Source organism: Panthera onca, chromosome C2 (genome assembly GCF_046562875.1).
Source record: "Panthera onca isolate mPanOnc1 chromosome C2, mPanOnc1 haplotype 2, whole genome shotgun sequence".
Lineage (NCBI taxonomy): Eukaryota > Metazoa > Chordata > Mammalia > Carnivora > Felidae > Panthera > Panthera onca.
This window is the reverse complement of record NC_138347.1, coordinates 66,367,340-66,388,790: the sequence shown is the minus strand read 5'-3', so window position 1 is coordinate 66,388,790 and position 21,451 is coordinate 66,367,340. Positions and strand designations below refer to the sequence as shown.

The window sequence follows — 21,451 nt, the reverse complement described above, 5'->3', positions numbered from 1 at the left end:
ATGGTTGCTAGGCAGAGAAGGGACCTAGAAAGTGTTGGCATTTGAAGTGATGAGCAGCACTGCTGTCACGTTTATTCAACATTTTAATATTGTTTTAAAACATTTATTAAGCACCCACTGCGTGAAGCATACTGCACACTAGTGAGTCTTAGTCAATCTTCCAGGCTCAGTGGGGGAAATGCAGAAGAAATGAAGGACATGGTGTTGTCTTTGAGGAGCTGACAATCAGGCTGTACAGAAAGAGAAGACAGAATATGATAATATTTGCAAAGCAGTTTAATGTCCAGATGAATTTAGAGCAAAATGGGCTCATGAGAATGCAGGCTGAGGGAATGTAGAAAAAAGAAATTTGAAACAAATCACTTACACTCAATTTTAAAGGAATGAGAATAAAAGGAGTTCTGAGTTTTTTTTTTTCAAAGGTGTTTCAAAATTTTGTTTATAGATTAGACACTGATATGGGAAAAAGGCATGCAAAAGGATAAAAGAAAGAAGAAAGGAGTACAAAGACTACAGATGACAACATTTTAAAAAGACTTCATAAAGGTAAGAGAGAGGGAAAGAGAGAGAAAGACAGAATAAACTTCATCATTTCCCTTTGGATTAGTTAAGGTGTTTGTTTCTACATTTGCTTGGTTATCAAAAGGATCCCTTTAGATGATTGTCAAAAAGATGGAGTGCTAAGTTCTCTTCTGCTCTTGAAGATTTGGAACTGATCTGGCAGGGGAACCCATGTGTCTGTACTTTGTATAGTTTCTTGAGGGGATTCTTATACCATTTTGTGTTTGGAAAACAGAGATGAGTACAAGAGGTCTTCCTTTCCCTCTTCTTTTTCCAGGAAAGGTCCTCCCAAAGTGAATCTATTTAACGTGAAGACCTAGATTCTATAGTGAAAGAAAAAGACTTGATTGAGCCTTTATCTTGAAATAATGCAATCAAAAAATTATGAAAATGAATATATCTTATATTTAACATTTAAGGTCACAATTACAACTGTGTGCTAATTCTGATAAATCAAGTGTTAATTTGTGGGCACAGTTATTTTTATTTTATTATTTTAAAAAAAATTTTTTTAATGTTTATTTTTGAGAGAGACAGAGACAGAGCATGGACAGAGGAGGGGCAGAGAGAGAGAAAACACAGAATATAAAGCAGGCTCCAGGCTCTGAGTCGTCAGCACAGAGCCCAATGTGGGGCTCAAACTCACAAGAGCCGTGAGATCCTGACTTAGGCCAAAGTCGGATGCTTAACCCGACTGAGCCACCCAGGCACCCCCACAGTTATTTTTATATAGCTCATTATCCTTCACTTTGCATTTGATTTTTGCAGAGGCTCATATTTGTAGAAATGTTGGAGGCCTTTATCCAGTTTTCCTAAGGTCCTCTCTTAATCCTTTGAAACTAAATTACTTCCTTTTGAAGCACTGATGTCATCATTATTCTTACTGATTTTCTCTTTTTCCCCTTTGTTATCTAGTACAACGCTCTGAGATCCTCCTTTATTAGTGACTTTGCAGGCTGCTGCAAACATCGCTTTTATGAATTTTGTGAAAGTCCACATCTTTTGCAAGATTTGCAGTGGATTTCTATTATTTTTGAGGATTGGATATTTCCAAATGGATGGCTAAGACTTTGATAGGAGTGGATGTAGGCACTAGGGTTAGCAGATGGAACAATGCAAGTGGGGAACAATTTCACAAGTAACCACTTCACCAATGAATATTTCATATTTTGAAGACTTTTTCTTTTCCTAATAGAATTTATCAGAATTTATTGGGACATGGATTACAAGGACTAAGTATGTGAAACTGTATTTGGCTGGAAGAGGGGGAGTGGAGTGGTAAAGTGGAGAAGGAGAGAAATACAAATATGCAGGGATAGTCAAGTATAAGACTGGGACAGGATTTCAGGGAACAGAAGATGGACAAGTGAATACAGAAACTGTAAGAAGCAGATAAGTTCCAGTTGCAGCAATATGAAGAGCATTCCTTCTCTTAATTGGCTAGGATCATAGGTAAATTTGTGAATAAATTCCCAACTTTGAGTCAGGAATAAACCCAATGCCCGGAGATTTAGTAATCAGTGATTGTCAGCAGCTGACATTTAGTGAGCATTTTCCTTTATTATTGTTTTCAAAAATCTTGTCCTGACGTTGAATATCAGCAAGTGATGTACTGTCAAACTAGTACAGGGTCCCCTCCTTACATGATCTTCTCCAGAACCCTGGGAAGGGCCCTAGAAATGTGTTCACATGGCCATTCTGTTTCTGTAAAATTAGACGAAGATATTTAAATCTCAGTTGCCTAAGACTGCTGTGTCTCTCCTGACCTCTTCTATTACATTTTCCCTCCTGGTGGGTGGTATCGCAGTGATCTGAGGCATTTGGGGGATCTGACAAATGAAAATTTGAATTTAGTGGGACATATTTATTTGATTCACATCAATTTCAAGTGGAGTTTAATTATTGCTAGGCATCCAGGCATAGGAATGGCTTCCAGGGATATCATTAACATCCAGTGTGCCCGGGAGGTGCAGGATCAAAGTTTGTGTTGTGATATGAACTTGTCCTGTGAATTCTGGCCCTGGAAATATAGGGGTAGAGGAGGAGAAATAAGGTTTGAAATATACAGAACCAGAAGCTAATCTGTGGGAAATTCTCCTAGTTATCATTGGCATTTTTCCTTTAAAAAGCACCCCCCTCCAAAATTATATAAGCTTCACATCGCATCAAATCATGATCTTCCTGCTTATCCGTCTTGTTAAGGCTGCAAGGAAGAGATACAAAGTGCTATGTGAATTAATTTAATTGCAAAGAGACCTAAGAATATGGGGTAGAAGGGAAAGTCATCTCATTTGGTTATGTAGCCACCCTAGGAATTTATCTTCCAAAATTGAAATGAACAACAGTTCAAAGAGAGAATAAGAATAATACTTTAGAGCTTCAGTGTCCCATCTTAGCTCAAGTAAACCACTTTCTCTTTGTTTAACTAGCATCTACTCTTCCTCCAAAAGAGGATATTATTGAATCAGTTTGACACTATTCAATCTAGATTGCCTCAAAGTACCACATGGGAGGTTGGCTCTCACTGTATCCAACTTATCTGCAGCTCTGTTGATTTGGGCACTGTCGAAGTCAGTCATGAATAAGATTACACTACTGGTTTTACTCAACAGATGCACTTAAGTCACAGTAGTTTATCTTGTTTAGAGAAGACCCACATAGAACTACTTGCTTCAGAAGTGGTGGTATATCCAGCAGACACTTTAAGACTACACAGCCTGTCCATTACAAACATACATTGCTTTCTACTTGTTTCTACTATAGCTTTATAGTAAGTCTTGGTATTTCAGGAGGCAAATCTCTCCATTTTATTATAGTTCGAAATTGTGTTAGCTACTTTTGTTCCTCTTCTTTTCCAGATGAATTTAGTATTAAGATGTTAAATTCCGTGAAAAAAAAATCCATTGGGATTTTGATTGGAACTGCACTAAATGTATACCTTAATTTGAGGAGAATAGACATTCTTCTCATATTGCATCTTCTCATCTGTAATCTATTAGTCAGGTCCTTTATTCCCTTCAATCATGTTTTGTAACTTTCTCCGTGAGGAATTGTTGCCTCCTCTAGTAGATTAATTCTGCTACATTATAGATTTCATTGTTATTGTTAATTGTTTCTTTTCCTATTACATTTTCTAAATGACTGTTGCTGGTGTATTGTAATATTATTGATTTTTGTATACTGATTTTGGAACCAGTATCCTTGGTGAACTCTTTATTACTTCTGTTGGCTTTTCTATTCCTTCCTTTGGATTGTTCTATGTAGTTGGCCATACCTTGAGAAAAGCAGTCTTGCCTTTTCTCTTACAAGTCTCATACTTGGTTTTCTCTCTCTCTCTCTCTCTCTCTCTCTCTCTCTCTCATTGCATTAGCTAGGACCTACAGTACCATGTTTTATGATAGCAGAAACTGAGAGTCTCCTATATTGTTCCCAGCTTTAATAGGAAATCTGTTCACCATTAAATGTTTGCTGTAGGGTTTGGTAGAAGCCCTTTATCAGGTTGAGAAAATTCTGTTATATTCTTTCCCAAACGTTTTTTAATCATGAATGAGTGATAATTGGTCAAATATATTTCTACATTTTTGTTATATAGTCATATGGTTTGTCTGTTAATCTGTTAAAAACACAGAGAAATTTAGTAGGTTTTTTTATTTCAAGTTTTTATTTAAATTCTAGTTAGTTAACATATATAGCAAAATTGGTTTCATGTGTAGGATTTAGTGATTCATCACTGACATATAACACCCAGTGCTCATCACCAGTGCCCTCCTTAATACCCATCACCCATTTAGCCCACGCCCCACCCACCTCCCCTCCATCAACCCTCAGTTTGTTCTCTATAGTTAAGAGTCTTTATGGCTTGCTTTCCTCTCTTTTTTTCCCCTTCCCCTAAGTTTAAATAAACTTTAAAAAAAGTTTATTTATTTATTTTGAGAGAGAGAAAGCATGAATGAGTGGTGGAGGGGCAAAGAGAGAGGGAGAGAGAGAATCCCAAGCAAGCTCCACACTGTCAGCACAGAGCCGGATAAGAGACTCAGTCTCATGAACCATGAGGTCATGACCTGAGCCAAAATCAAGAGTCAGATGCTTAACCATCTGAGCTACTCAGGCACTCCTCATCTGTTTTGTTTCTTAAATTCCACATATGAGTGAAATCATATGGTATTTGTCTTTCTCTGACTGACATATTTTGTTTAGCATAGTATACTCTAACTCCATCCACATCATTGCAAAGGGCAAGATTTCATTCTTTTTGATTGCTGAGTAATATATCCACTCATCAGTCGATGAACATTTGGGCTCTTTTCACAATTTGGCTATTGTTGATAGTGTTGCTGTAAACATCAGGGTGCATGTGCCCCTTCAAATCAGCATTTTTTTATCCTTTGGATAAATACCTAACAGTGCAGTTGCTGGATCTTAGGGTAGTTCCATTTTTAACTTTTTGAGGAACCTCCAGTTTTCCAGAGTGGGTGCATCAATTTGCATTCCCACTAACAGTGTAAGAGGGTTCCCCTTTCTCCGCATCCTTGCCAACATCTGTTGTTTCCTGTGTTAATTTTAGCCATTCTGACAGGTGTGAGGTGGTCTTGTCATGGTTTTGATTTGTATTTTCCTGATGATGAGTGATGTTAAGTATCTTTTCATGTGTCTGTTAGCCAGTAGGTTGTTCTGATGTGGAATATTTTGCATTCTGAAATTAACTATTTCATGGCCATGATATGTTTTTTAATGTAGTGATTAAATAATTAAACTGAATTAAATTTATTAGCATTTTATTTAGGATCTTACCATTTATGTTCATTGATGAATTGGCTGTATAGTTTTCTTTTTCCTATTTTGTCCTTGTCCAGTTTTGGTAATTTATTTACATGAAAAGAAGTGGATAGATTAATAGATTTCCTTTTTTTTTTTTTTTTTTTAATTCTCCAAAATGGTTTGTTTAAGACAGGAACTGTATTCCTTGAAGACTTTGTAAATTATCTTTTTAAAACTGTCAACTGCCTGGGTCTTCCCTTTTTATTTTCAGGAGAGACTTTTGGCTATCAACTCAATTTCTTTAATGATGGGTTTTTTTCAGGTTTTCTATCTCCTTTGGAATGAAGTTTGGTAATTTAAATTTTCTCAAATGTCTGTTTATTGCTTTTAATTTTTTTTTTTTTTATTTTGAGAGGGGAGAGAGAGAGGGCATGTGTGAGCCAGGGAGGGGCAGAGAGAGGGCGAGAGAAAGAATCCCAACCAGGCTCCACATTGTCAGCACAGAGGGCTCTATCCCACGAACTGAACCGTGAGTTCATGACCTGAGCTGAAATCAAGAATCAGATGCTTCACTGACTGAGCCACCCAGGTGCCCCTTAAATATTTTGTTTTAAACTTAATTGTTATAGAGTTTCTAATCTCATGATTTTTTCAGTCTCCACTGTTTTTATAATTATGATCCTCATTTTGCCATTAATATTGTTTGTTTTCGTGTCCTTGATAATCCCCATCCCCTATTTCTCCTATCCCTCCACCTGTCTCCCCTCTGGTAACTATCAGTTTGTTCTCTACAGTTAAGAGGGTTTTTCTTGGTTTGCCTTTCTCTCCCTTTTTCCTTTGCTCCTTTTGTTTCTTAAATTCCACATATGAATGAGATCATATGGTATTTGTCTTTCTCTGACTGACTTATTTTGCTCAGCACTATTTATCCATTTCTTATTTATCTTATTTATCCATTCATCTTATGGATCTTATCCATCTTGTTTATCCATTCATCTATGGAAGGACACTTGGGCTGCGTCCATAGTTTGGCTATTGTAGATAATGCTACTATAAACATAAGGGTGCATGTATCCCTTTGAATTAGTGTTTTTAATTTTGGGGGTAAGTACCCAGTAGTGCAATTCCTAGATCTTAGGGTAGTTCTAATCTTAATTTTTTGAGGAACCTCCATACAGTTTTCCACAATGGCTGCACCAATACTGTTTATTTATTGCTTCTTTTTTTTCTTCATCCATCTTGCTAGAAGTTTGTCTTCTTTGTCTTTACAGAGACCCCATTAAAAAAATTTTTTTTAATGTTTATTTATTTTTGAGAGAGAGAGAGAGACATACAGACAGAGCACGCGAACCGGAGAGGCAGAGAGAAAGGGAGACCTAGAATCTGAAGCAGGCTCCAGGCTCTGAGATGTCAGCACAGAGCCCGACACGAGGCTTGAACCTATGAACTGTGATATCATGACCTGAGCCAAAATCGGTCACTTAACCGACTGAACCACCAAGGTGCCCCCAGAGAACCCATTTTTTATTTTGTCATCCCTAATCAATTTTTCCTCTTATACTTATTTCTTTTATTTTTCTTGAGATTACTGTAATATTCTATTTCTGGTTTCTTCAGAATACTTACCTCATTCATTTTTAATATTATGTTTTATAATTTTTTATGCATATAATTCTATAAATTTAATTTTAGGTATATAGCCGTATGTTTTTTTAGTATTTTCATTTTCATGTAATTCTGAGTATTTCATAATTTCTATTATGCATTTTCCTTAACTGATAAGTTATTTAGAAATACGTTTTTCAGTTTCTGAAGTTTTTTTTTGTTTCGTCAATTTTTTTACTGTTAATTTCTAGTTTAATTGTATTACTGTATAATATTAGTCCTTTGAAATTTATTGAGACTTTCTTTGGGCTTCCTATATGGTCAGTTTTTGTTTGATTGTTTTTTTTAACAAACCATTTTTTGAAATTTAACATACATATGGAAAGAAAAATGCACAAATCATACATATGCTGTTCAATGAGTTATTACAAAGTGAACAAAGCCTTCTAATCATACATAGCCATTTTTATTATGGTTCCATGTAAGCTTACAAAGAATGTATACTTTGTAAGTCATTGAGTGCAAGGTTAGACCAAGTTTTTTAATTAGGTGGTTTAGGTGTCTTATATCTTTCTTTATTCGCCTATGTCTCCTTGCTCTATTTCCAATATAGAAGTGCATATAATTTCCCAGTGCTATTGTGGTTTGTCCATTTCTCCTTGACCAAGATTAGAATACACAGGGTGAATTGAAGGTGATATGGAAACATTTTAATGCACATGCATCTCTGGATTATTTTTACCAAAAGACAAAGAAACTCATACATAATGGTTCACTCATTCCATCCATTTAGTGTGCTGTATACAAACCAACCAGGAAAAGAAGATTTCTGCTTAAAATATACAGAACACTTAGAAACACATCTGTCATGTAGACATATCCAAAAGCTCATGAATATTACATTTTGCATTTCTCTCCTTCAGAGACAGTCTTTTCATCCTAGTCTTAGCATATATCTGTTCTTATTACTAAAGTCACTTACATAAGGACATATTTGTACTTGAAAGGAACAATAAGTTGCCTACAGAGTATAAGGTGACATTTTCTTACAGCTTGTCAATTTAACATAAAAGAGGGTTGATCTGCTTAGCTGAGGCTATGTCATGCTTTTTTCTACGGTATAAAATGCTGCCTTGTCATCATCTTTTGCTTGGGGAGAGCAATAGCCTCCTAGTTGGTTTTCTTACCTACATCCACCCTTACCATACTCCTATCTCTTTTCCAAACAGCAGCTAGGGTGACCTTTTAAAATAGACATTATCCTAGCACTCCTGTTTAAACTCTTACATGACTTCAAGACTCGCTAAAGTCTGCTTCCTGCCTCTTCAGCTGTGCTTGGCTGTATGCTCCCCATCACTGTCTGTGCTCCAGCCACACTGGCCTCTCCTCAGTTCCTTCCTTCCACAGGGCCTTTGCACTTACTCTTCACTCTGCCTCAAATATTACACACCATACTCTGATTCATCCTGCAGAACTCACTCAGTTCTATCACCCCTTGGCTAACCAACAAGGTAAAATCGCTCTACAAGCTTTTGTAGCATTGTAGACCTCTCCTTTACAACACTAATTACAATCCTAATTTTACATGTTTTATTATTTAATTAATCCCTGCCTCACCTCCCACTAGAATGCAGGCTCTTTGAAGACCTGGTTTCTTCAGCAGAATTCTGAAGCAGGCTGGACTCACCCTGCATCCCAACACTAGCACAGTGTCTGGCCCATCACAGCAGTGGTAATGGGCTAAATGACCAGTTCCTTTCTTCATTTCAAAGTGAATATATTAACCAAATATACCTTCACCCCTCTTGCTGCCTCTGTTTTCATCCCTCGCTTACTTCTAGTAATACTCCATACTCACCACTCCTCCCCTCTTCACTCCCCGCCCCCACTGTGAATTAAAAATTCAATTCCAAAAGCATTATCAGTAATACAGCTTTTTACTGAAGATTTTGTGTAGTTACAGAGGAGGGAGTACATTACAAAGTAAAATGCCATAACAAAGCCCTTTAACATCTCTGCTTCCCCCCAGCCTTGTCTCTACAGCAGCTGGAGCTGTCTTATCCCTCTTCTTCCCCCTCCCCCCACTGCAGGTGTGCTCTCAGAACCCCTCCAGCCAAACTGCCTCCTCCTCCACCTGCTTCCAAATGTATATTCAGCAAAACAAAGTACAGCCTCGGCCAAGCCATGACTCCTGGCTCCTTAGTTCATAGGGCCACTTGCATTTATAAAAGTTTGGAACAAAAAGTGTTGACTTTTTGTTCATCTTTTCCTTTGCTTGCTGATAGTCTTTCCTCCATCAAGGCCATCCATGCCCTGCCTGCTCTCTATGGCTGACTGAAATCTTACATCCATCAAGGTCCAGTTCAAACGCCCCACCTTCTAGAAACCTTTCCTTAAGACCCTTAAGTTGAGGTAATTTTTTCTCTTCCCTAAAAATGCACACCACCTCTTTTATTCTTATTGGTATTACAAGCTATGTTAGGATTGTCTTTTTCTCCCTCTCCTTTAAGAGCAAGTTCTGTTTCTTACTCTACAAGGTCCGAAGGGTCTGGCTCAGGACTCTCTGCACCTCAGGCTGCAGTGTTGGTAGAATTACAACAAAACATTCTGTATTTCTTTTCGTAGATTTTGGTAAAAGCCTCTTCAAGAAAGCTACTGATACCCAATATTTCAATTTCAGAGTCAGCTAGCAGAAACTACTACTTCCCCGAAGAAACTCTGTACCTATTGTGGGTGGGAATAGTATAGCTTCTGGTTTAACAAGTTTGGAGACAAGGTCTCTATCCAGGTAAAAGATAGTGTTGACATCTTTGCCTGGATTGACTCTGGCTTTCTAAAATGCAGCAACAGTCTGGCCCCTGAAAGACAATCAGGGCTTCTGAGAGATTTAGAGTCTAACTCATGTGACTTTTTTAAAATGTCAAGGAGATGGCTAAGTAAAAATGTTGTCATATGAATTTAAGCTCTTGAGGTCTAGAGAGGGACTTACTGCTAGCAGTCTGTGTTCTGTTATCATAATTGTGATCTTCAGCTGAGCAGATCTCTCACTTGGTACCTTGACCAAGCAGAGAAGGTAGAGCCCAGCGATGAGGTTTGTTTCATGTATATGTGACTGACTGAGGACAGCTAAAATGCACCTTACCATCACTTTACTCAGATTTTCTATCAAATTATGTTACCTTCTCAACATGAAACTGTAAATATCTCTAAATTCTTTCATACCTATAAGCATCTTCCTTACTCTGGAAATGACATCATCCCATTTTTAAAATGTTGGGGTAGGTTTTGTTTCTTTTATTATGGAAATTTTCAATGTACACAAAGTAGAGGAAATGATACAATAAGCCTCTTAGACTCATCCTGAGCTTTTACATTTGGAAATATTTTGTCAATGTCATTTTATCTATCCCCCCCCCCCACATGTACATTTCACTTTTCTTTTTGCCGGATTGTTTTAAAGAAACCCCTGACTCTTTCATTTTACCCATAAATACTTTAGGATGTATTTCTAACAATTAAGGAGGGTTTTTTTCCTACATAACCACAATGCTATTATCACACATAACAAAATTATCAATAATCTCAGGAGCATTTTAAAAATAGGATTCTGGAAAAAGCAACCCAAAGGAATGAGTAATATAGAATTTCAAGCACTATGGTAAGCAGTTTGGGAAGATGCTTTTAGCAAAGAGGGTACTTTCACTCTTGCAAATGACATCACAGAGCCAGATGCCACTTTCTCCTACATATCCATAATTGGATTTACTTTCTTACCCCCAAATATATTCCCTGGTTCAGTTCAAGGCATCAGCAACCACCCAGGAGCTCAAGCTCCAGAAACAGGGTCCTTGTAGAGTTTCCCCCTGCCCCCACCCCTTTAGCACTCCCTTTAACCAGTTTTGAAGAGCTAAAACTCAGGGTGAATATTGCTCATATCCATCCCCTCCTTTGCATTCCCACTGCCACTCCTTTTGTCTGGGCCCCTGCTATCTATCTCTACATTGAGGTTATTGAAAGATTTTGATTTGTGTTCCTCCCAGAAACAGAGCCTGAGACAAGGATTTGAGTATAAATAATTTATTGGAGAGGTGATCCCAGGAGACCTGGAAGCTGAGCTGGGGAATGAGACAGGAAAGTGAAAGAAGCCAATACAGGATGTGTTAACAAGCACTGAAGGACACTGGAGCTCCATCCCACTGGACAAGTCTGGGAGACAGTATAGAATACCCCTCAGCATTATCCCAACCAACAGGCAAGGGAGCTGGGCTCTTATTTATCCATCAGGTCTCCATTGCCTTATGGCTGCTTTCAAGGGCAAGAAGTCCCCAGCACTTCTGGCCTGCACTGTGCATGGCCTAAGCCTACTACCAGCCAGAACACAGAGGGTCATGGGCCTTCAATGTATAACAGTAATGCTAAGGGGACAAGGGCAGGGCACTGAGAGCACTACATTGCCTCCCTTCTCACTCTCTCCTTCACAGAGGCAGGGATAACTTTCTAAAGTGCAAATCTGATTCAGGTACTTCCCTATTCAATAAAAAGGGTATGTGGATAATGCTGCAGACCAGTATTGCTTATTTCCCCTTACAGAGGTGACGGCCTTGAGTGGTGCTGAACCATATGATCCTGAGTGCCTTTGGCATACCTGTTGCAGGTGGCCAAAGTCTGGGTTGGACTTTGAGGAACTACTTGTGAGTTCAATGAATACATAGCTTTATTCATATGTTTATAGTTAAAACCTTGTTTACTTACAGAACAGGTTGGGAGGGGAAGTGACAAATGATTGCCCCTGGTTTGGATTCCACTGGCACAGACCTTTACCTCTGAATAGTTATATATAACCCTTCCCAGACAGCAGAGTGCCTCTCTCTCCACTGGTGCACCAAAATTATTGTGGCAATACTTTGTTCTTTATGCAGTCACATTATCTGGGAATCTCAATGTGATTTACAAGCTTACATAACTTCCCAAATGAGTCAGCATGCTCATCAAGAAGGCAGCATGGTGCAGTGGAAAGAACATGGCATTTGGTGCCAGATAGAAAGTTCAATACCTGCATCGGTCACTTGCTAACTGTGTGTTAGACAAGTTATTCTACCTCTCCAAGCCTCAGTTTCTTCCGATAACGAATGCGGATGGGAATACCTACCTAAGAGGGTTATTATAAGGATTAAATGAGGTAAAGAACGCTCAGTGTGATACATAAGAGGCCCTGAGTCACAGTTCACCCTCCCCATCCTATATCCTGATTTTACTCATCTGGCAGAGTTCTTGAACCTTACTGACCTGCAGTGAGTAGAAAATGCTGATTTCCTACTAGACAAAGCAAGTAAAGCTTTATCTCCTTTTAGCACTAGTGGATTTTAGATGAAAATCTGAATCAGTTCTTTGTAAAGGAAAACTGCTCTTGCTCCACTCTGGGCAAAGCATCCACATCATGTATGAAATAAATCCGTACCCGAAAGGGCTGGGGTGCTCCAGGAAGGGCTGGGCTGCACAGTCTGGCTCGGCACCCACGGCAGTCAAAGATTGCTGGAGTTTAGAGGTGACTTAGTGAGCACACGGCAAGACATACAGCCGGAAAAATGAAATGTTCAGAAGAGGATTGAAACCCCATCTGCATAGCTGTTGAGCGCGGTGGGGAGCGGTGAGGAATGGCGTTGCAGAATGCCCTTCGAGAGACAAAGCGGCAGCATACAAATGAGGGCACTGCTGTGCCAGCCAGGGCTGAGGATGATTCTGGAACTGTCTTTTCCAAAGTGGTTGGAGCAAATGCCTGCAAGTTAAAATAATAATAATAAATAAAATCCCTGGTCAGCAAATTAACACTGCTGCAAATGTTCCTCCCTGCCGGTTGCAACGCTATTAGGGGAGGATTACCAGACAAGCTGATTTCCAGGATCTTTATAGCCCGCATAATACATAGTTAGCAGTCAGCTGGGGTCAGCAGAGAGAGTGTTTATAATTAAGGGGTGATTGGTGAGTATGTCCATAACAGCAAAGAAACCTCTAAAAAGAAAAATCAGGAGCCAATCTTTGAACTTAGAAACTAGAGAATGTTAGAACATGAAAGATTCCTTCTGATCATTGAGCTGTGCTGATGATTTTTAAATCCTAAAGAAACAGTAGAACCTTTCTTTCAAGTAAAATCGTATGCAGACTCTCCCCCTGGAAGGCAAACAAAAGGAATGCTGCTCTGAGTAGGGGAGGGAAGAGGAGAGGACAGTGTGGTTCTGGAGCCCCAGCCTCTCCTACTCCCAGCCTTCACTTTAGATCTGCCCCTGTGGCCCAGAATATAATCTGCAAATCATTAAGCCCCACTGACCATGGTGTGAAAACCTCTAGGCTAGTCCACCCCATACATTGTACAAGTGAGTTTTGGCTCAAAGAGGGGAAGCGATTAGTATAAGGTCACCCAGCAGAACTGGGACTAGAGCCCAAACCTCTTGAGTTTAAATTCCTTTCTCTCTCCTAAAAACTACCTCCCCTTATAAAAAAAAAAAAAAAAAAAGAAAAGTATCTTTAAAGATAAAGTTACCTCATGAAATAGCTTGTTAAAGTAAATGAGAAAGACAGAGGCATCCAAGTGTAAATACTGGCTTTGGAAAGAATCCAGTTCTATCTTCTTGACTGCTGGACCCAAGTGCAGCTTTTATTACATTTATTTTTAGGACTTTCAGCATGGCAGTCACAAAATCCATTAGATTTGCTAAACTAATGGCCTCTTATACCAGGGTAAATCTAACCAGTTTGTGCCTTCTAGAAAAAACAACCTAAAGCTACAACAGCTTAGTATCTTTAAAAAATTATTTTTAATACACTGGCATAGTAAGAAAGGAATCTAAAATGCATGGTAGATGGAGATGGCCAAACCAAAGCTCTTATACAGCGGAGCATGAGGCATTTCAGATTCCTGACTCTACTTCCTATTGTGAGACCTTGAGCAAGTCACAACCTCTCTAGCCCTCAATCTTTTTTCAAAAATCTACAAAATGATGAAATCATTAGAGTCATTAAAAGTCAATATTCAACAGAACCCTGACACAGAACTGTCCAGTGTGCTGGTCAGCCAGCACTGTGCGTGTTCACAACAGAGGCCTCTGTCTCTGAGTCAGAGGGTCTGGGAGCACAATTACTGTAGTAGAGGAGAGAGAAGCAGCAACATGGAGATGCCGTAGGTTGAAAGGAAAGAAGGAGGAGGGAAGCAGATGCAGAGAAGAGCAAAGGGCTCTCCTTTCATGCATCAGAGGATTGGATTTTGATCAGCAACCATCCTAGACATTTATGTCACACCTATTACCCTGAAGTCCTCTAAATGTTTCCTAATGGACTTGGCTTTGGGGATTCCATTCAAGGCCTTGAGCCATGTGGTCTCATTTTAAACTAGGAATGTTCAATTAAAATAGTACCTATGTGGTAGCAAATGATAAAATGATACCAAGTTTTTATACGGGGAAGAAAAGCAACATTTTTTAAAATACAACGTCCCACACATTTTGTTTGTTATTCAGTTTAATGCTTACTATAACTTTTAAATTAGATATCATTTCTCCCCATTTGACAGATCTAGATGCAGAGAGGCTTAGCATCTCCTTTAAGATAACAAGTATTTTATGTAGCTTTTGGGACTGTAAGCCCCCTCAGGAGAGAGACTTTCTTTCTTTCTTTCTTTCTTTTTTTAATTTTTTTTTAATGTTTATTTATTCTTGAGAGAGAGCATGAGCAGGGGAAGGGCAGAGAGAGAGGGAGACACAGAGTCAGAAGCAGGCTCCAGGCTCTGAGTTGTTAGCACAGAGCCTGACATAGGGCTGGAACTCACAAGCCGTGAGATCATGACCTGAGCCAAAGTCAGACACCCAACCGACTGAGCCACCCAGGCGCCCCAGGAGAGAGACTTTCTTGTTCGTGCTTCTGTCATCAATGCCAAACACAGTGCCTGGTGCATAGGTGATCGGTGCACATCACTAAAGGAAACTGAAGGAAAAGGCCAAGCTTTAAATCCAGATCTACTCAACTCCCAAATCTACTTCTTACTACCACCAAACTTACAATTTATTAAAAACAACTGTTATTTGGCCAGTTGTTCTTAACCCCTTCTTTACTATATAATTGGAAGTGTTATGAGCTCTGGTTTCTATGCCTGTTTGAAGCTCTAGCTACCTAATTAGTTACTGAGTTCCATCTCTTGGCTGAATCTATAATTAAGCAAGTTTTTTTAAGACATAGTTAGCCATAGTCCCAGGTTCCCTAAAATGTATAACATTCACCCAGAGGACCACACTTGAAGAAAAACACAGAACTGGAAAATATTTTATCATACTCCAGTATCATTGCTCTCCTCAGTCACCTTAAGCAATTACAGAACAAAACGGTGCTGTTTTTTTTTTTTTTTTCTAATCAGTAAACACAAATTTTAAAAGGCAACTTTCATAGAGTTTCTTCACAGTACATCTTAGAAATGAAGCAAATCCTGATGCAAGGATGCTAGTACACAAGGATGGTAACACATTGCAATTTATGTCCAGGAACTGGATGAAGGTAAGAAATTAAAGACTTGTCAAGCATGTTGTAGTACAAGGGCACACTCAGGTGTGCCTGGGATCTTGCTCTGATTAATGCTTCAGGACTCAGCAAGGCAGGCCCAGTGATCTGTGGATGGGTGGTTCTGAGAGAGTGAGCGATCAAAGTCATGTCTTCTTGTCTTTCTCACTTAGGGCCACTTCCTCTCTGGTGTGTTGACCAAGGCTATACCTGGCATGGCTTCAGTCATCCCAGGGTACTTCACTAGGCCTTTTCAGTTGTGTGCTCATCTATTTCTTCCTCCCTCCACTTTTCGCAAGTATTGACCAAGGGCTCTCACGGGCTTAGCCTCTGCAAGGTGCTGTGGGAGCTACAGAAAGAACAAAGTATGCGCTTCTAGACTCTTGTGGGCATTACTGATTATATACCTGGAACTCAAGTGTGACCACGAGGCCCCCAGCGAGCTGAGCTGGTGACTTAATTATTATCACCTTCCTTCCTCATCAGCTCCTGAGGTCTTAGAAAGTCTGTCCTGTTATCGTAGCCTGAGGAGTGTAATTCTCCCTTATTTCGCTCCACACAGGGGTGCACCATGACATCAACACAAATGCAGCCCTCTTGCCTTGAGTGAAATAGCACCCATGTTACCATGCCTGCACAATCAGAAAGGTGACAACCCTTTACAAATCTGTCAAGTGGAGAAGATACAGGGTCAATTCAGCTTTGTGGATAATTCTCCTTGCTTTCTATACCGGGTTTGGTTACCTCTATTTCCTGCCTGCACTGAACTACTATATGTATTATATATATATATATATATATATATATATATATATATATATATATATATATATTTGCTTGGTGGTAGGTCTGGGTCTCTCAGAAGTCAAATATTCTCTTTATTTTCTCCTTATTTCCTGCTCTGATTTTCCCTGTAGAACATCTGCCCTGGTCAAAATCTTTTTTTTTTTTTTTTATGACAGTTTTGTAGTGTACAGTTCAGTGCTTTTTAGTGTATTTTCAGAGTTATACATCACCACTATCTAATTTCAGAACATCTTCATCACCCCCAAAAGAAATCCCATAGTCATTAACAGTCACTTCCCGTCTCTCCCCCCGCCCCTTCCCCTTGACAACCACTAATCTATTTTCTATTTCTGTGACTTTGCCTATTCTGGACATTTCATAAACATGGAATCATACAATATGTGGTCCTCTGTGACTGGCTTCTCTCAATCAGGATGAAGGTTTCAAGGTTAATCCATGTTGTAACATGGATTAGTACTTCATCCCTTTTTGACTAAATAATATTCAGTTGTACAGACAGACTGCATTTTATTTATCTCTTTGTCACTTAGTGGACACTTGGGTTGTTTCCATTTTTTGGCTATGAGGAATAATGCTGTTATGAACTTTCATGTACCGGTTTTTGTGTGGACATATGTTTTCACTTCTCTTGGGTATCTATCTAGAAGTGGAACTGATAGGCTGGCTAAAATCTTAAGGAACCATTTCTAATGGTCTTCATTCCTATCTGTTTCCCAGGGAATACAGTTTCTCTATATTCATCAAACAAAAGGGAACGATCAAAGCAGGAACTTCTTCACCAAATCCTGGACACAGTCTTTGCTTTTCCAAATCAGTTACAAAGCCCAAACATCTCCACTCTACACAACATGCAGCTTCGAGTAACTGTGGCAGGCCCAGGACGGGGACCAGTCACTGCAGTGATTCACATTAAACAGCAGCTTGTAGCACCCTGAGAGGGTACACAGAACCAGCCTCTTCTGACCAGGCTTTAATCTTATAAACAAAGGAACATTTATAGTCATGTCATTCCCTGCTTATAACTGATTCCTTGAAATCTAGTCTCTTGTATCCTGTCCATAATCTTGGACTATGATCTCAGGGTTATGCATGGCCTGGAATAAGCAAGGTACAACCTTGGAATCCTAAATTGCCCTTTCCCCACCAACTGTTCTGCAGGTTTCTGTTTATAACTGAAGTCTGCCCTCTGCTGGTGATAGCCGGCCCTGACCTGCAACATGGAGCTGCTGAGCAGATTTCTTCCAAAATCATTTCTTCTCCAGGAGCATTTAGGAAATTGCTACCATTTACTCAGCTTATAGCAATACGGAGAAATGGCATCTTCTGCAGGGTATTCCTCTTTTATTTTTTTACTTTTTGATGTTTGTAGATTTTTCCCTTTTATTCAAAAGTAAGTTTCAGTTACTTATGAGCCACTTTCATTTGTGATAAATAACCATTATTTGTATTTATGCAGTGCCTGCCAAGACCCTTCTGTTCCTATTGACTCATGAGTCACTAATATACTCTTCCATGGTAGAAGTGGGCAAAGGCTACTTGAGATAGAACATAGTATGAGTTGTGGGCTATCATCTTGCCTAGTAGTTTTCCAGAGGTGGTTTGTAGACTGCCTTGAGTAAAGAAAGACCCAGGGACTGATTCTCCTCAAGTTTTGTGGGATATCCCACTTGCCCTGTTGGAAAGCTGCAGGGCATCAGACATTTGGGGATCCCATGCAGACATGGCAACCAAGTGGGCAATCTGGCCAGGGAAGCAGATCCAGGAGGGACATGAAAGATAAGTGGGGAAGGAAGCCAGAGCCTAAGGAGACCAGGAGACAATGTAAGCAAAAGGCTGAAGTGGTGACGGGAGGAAAGAAAATAAAGTAGAGGAGGGAAGGTGGTTTTACAAGGGCAGAACAGGGGACTAAAGAAGTGACTGCTTCCCTGAGGACCATTACTGCTTTCTGCAATGCAGTAAAAATCTGTTTAGTTTTTAGGTAACAAAGGAGAAGGAATCCTTTCGATGTTTTTATCCAGAGTCCTTGAGAATAACTCTATGCCTCTGAACTCATGTTTTAGGAACATTTTAACTTTCTTCCCTGAGAGAAATGCAGCACTTTCATGAAAGAAAACTTAATTTTTAGAGACACAGTTTGTGTTTCTAACATCTGAGTAGCTGGGAAGGAGGGGACTCACAATGATTCGTTATGATGAGCATACATTCTAGCCAGAGTTCTGGAAATCTGTCCCCCTTCCCGAAAGTACAGCCATAGTGGGGACTCCACTGCCTAGAGCCCCCACTGGTTCCACTGCTCATCCCAAGGCCACCCCCCAAAAGTCTCACTGTCCTTGTCAGTCTCCTTGGAACCACAGAAACCAGGGCTCAGTGTGTAACAGAGATTCCTGTGTCCTGTTCGATCTCTTCCTTTCCATCTTCCTCTTGCCTCCACCTTTACCTCCTTCCCTAGTCCTCTGGATGCAAGTTCTCTCCTCCTACATCCCCCCTCTCTAGGCTTTGTGACTTGGAACTCAATCATTTTAGAAACGACAGGGCTTACTGTGTTCCCATGCTGGATGCTGCCCCTTTAAAATCAACCTTAAGTTGGAGGGAAGAGAGAACCAGGTCTTCTGCCTTTCCTCCCAGAGATAAAAGCTATTCTTAGCAGTCAAATCGGCTTGGCATTTGGGGAGACTTGTATTTTTCTCCTTCCCACCCCAGGGGTTTTGCCATTGCAATTCCTCTTCCTCATAAAGAAAAGGAGAAGGGGAAAAAAGGAAGGACGGGCACCATCGCTGCTGCCCCAGTAGGCTCTTCTCAGGACTTATTGTGGAAGGCTGGTCTGGTTGGAGCACCCTCACCCCAACCCCATAAGACCGGTTTAATTCTAGCAGTCATTTTTCAGGCAAAAAGACTAAAGGCCAAATGAGCTCCCTTCAGGCCTTTCCACAGCACTTTGTATGTGGCACGTGTTCATTAAATATGTTTGCTCAGCCAGCCTCCTGCCTGTACCCTCATTAGGGTGGGTCTCTCAGGACCGCCTTCACTGGGCATTTAGGGCCATGGCAATCTGTCAGGGCATTTAAAACCCAGAATTAAAGAGCAGGCTTCGGAGAAACCAGGAACTAGGGAAATAAAAAATTTTTTAATTTTAAAAAAGGAAAGGAAAAACATGGATGTGCAAAGCTCCAGAAGACTTACGTAATCCGATTCCGCTTGGACCCAGATGGTGAAATTCTGCAGAGCGGCCAGCAGGGGGAGCTCAGGCAGTGTGTCAGAACGCCGGCGCGGAGGTTGCCTGGAGCCAAAACTCCGCACAAACAAAACAATGAACCTTTGTGGTTTCTCTTGGATTCTTAATCCAGGCCGGCTCAGTCCAGGATGGCCTGATCATCATTGTAGGGGACTCAGCTAGCATCTCGCAGAACACCGATTTCATAAGTCTGTCTGCCTGCCTCTGTCCCCCAAATTGTTTCCTCTGTGTTCTGTTCGACCTCTAATCCTTTTTCTCAAACTCTCTCAGTAACCCTTTGTACCTCTTTTTATAATTCTTGTTTTCTCTGAATCTGTGTTTCTGTCTGTGCTTCTTTCTTGTTATTTCTCTGTATCATCCTAGGTCTGCTAGTCACATAAATGAAAAATAAATGGAGATGAACCCACCCAAGAATTGAGCTTTGAAAGATTTTGAGATCTTGCAAAAACTAATGCTTTGATTAAAATGTACGCTGTGCCACAAAAGTGGTTAATTCTGCCATTACTTAGCTGTGCAGTCACGTCTTTCATGTCTATTCTCTAGTCTCTGTCCTTCAGGCCTGCTGCCCTTGCCACCCTGCAGTCTCTCCACTGCCATTGGTTACTGCTAAGCTGTTGCCCACCTCCCCCAACTACTGACCTCCAGTAGTTGTCTCCCTCCCTGACCAACAGGACAAGGTTTTCCAGGTCTTTTAGAGAAGATGCCCACACCTGAATAGCTGAACCTCTGGTGACACAGTGTTTCTTAAATAAGACCCAGCCCCTCGTTTCCAGAACATGAAACTCTTGTGGGATCAGGGGTTGAGGGGCTCCAGGGGAGAAATAGAGAGACTCAGCTTTGCACTCTACATGGAACCTCTTGTTATCTAATATTCAGGTGCTGGACTGGATCTGGTCCACTCTGTCGCAGTATCTTCATTCATGGTGACTTTCTCTCAGGGATCTTCCTCATTGTATTTCTTTCCAGATTGACCCTCAGGGACCTTTAGTTTATCACACAATCTGTATATCTGAGTCTGTGGGGTAACAACCAAAAGATTGAATTCTTTTTTCTGGGCTTTTGAGCACTGGAGATTCAAGAAATGCAACTGAGTGTATGTTTTAAGGTTCCAGAGCATCCTGGGACAGTCAAGCACCCCGAGCATTTGATGGAAGGCAGCTTTGCCTGGAGCCCAGAGAGGCCAAAAGAGGACCCTGAGCATGCACAGCATACAGATAGCTCCTGGGCAGTGATGCTCAGCAGGAGCTATTTCAGTTCCAGCCCTAAGTACTGTGACTATGGCAGTGGCAGTGATGTATCCTCATTTCTACACGCTATAGTCTCTACCTCCAAATCTATTCTGTTCTATCCAGGTTCTCATTATTTTTAAGATCCAGTCATATGTGTCCCTGAGAGGTGGATTCTAATATTAGATCTGGTAGGACATGATACTCTTCAGTACCTTAACTTCCAGTACCTTAACTCTTGTTATCTTAACTTTCTTTAAGCCTCCTGGATTCAAGGATGGTAGTGGTGCTACGATCAGATCAGTTATCTCTGCCCTGCTCAATTCTTGGTAACCATCATCGCTTCCTAGTTCCAGAACCTGTTTGGAACCAAGTTTAAGACTAAAGTAGGGAGTAGGGGGACAGACAGGCAATGCAATTTAAAGATATTTACCACTTTCTTGCCCTTTCTAGGCCCTGGCCATACAGAGAGTCTGAACAAGACATGGGCCCTGTCATCAGGGAGCAAATGCTTCTATTGGAGTGACCCACTGTCTCTCTGATGGGAATAAAAATGAAACTGCTGCAGAAAAACCCAGCACTGCAAAGTGCTAACATCATCAGGCAGGTTGCCTCTGCAGTGCAATCTATAATCTCTGTGACTTCCAGAACCAAAGAATTGCTATATGAGTTTCTAAATTAGGCTTTGCGTTACTTTGGAAATTAACAAAGCATTCCTTCC

At 40.3% G+C, this 21,451-nt stretch overlaps 1 long non-coding RNA gene across 4 annotated transcripts in view; it reads left to right on the top strand.

Annotated features, from left to right (window-relative positions):
• LOC132683667 (uncharacterized) overlaps positions 1–21,451 on the top strand; it is a 70,144-nt gene that overhangs the window by 1,113 nt on the left and 47,580 nt on the right. For all 4 annotated transcript variants that reach the window (XR_013557919.2, XR_013557917.2, XR_013557918.2 and 1 more), the window contains exon 2: positions 446–546. This is a non-coding gene — a long non-coding RNA (uncharacterized LOC132683667). The remainder of the gene's footprint in view (positions 1–445; positions 547–21,451) is intronic.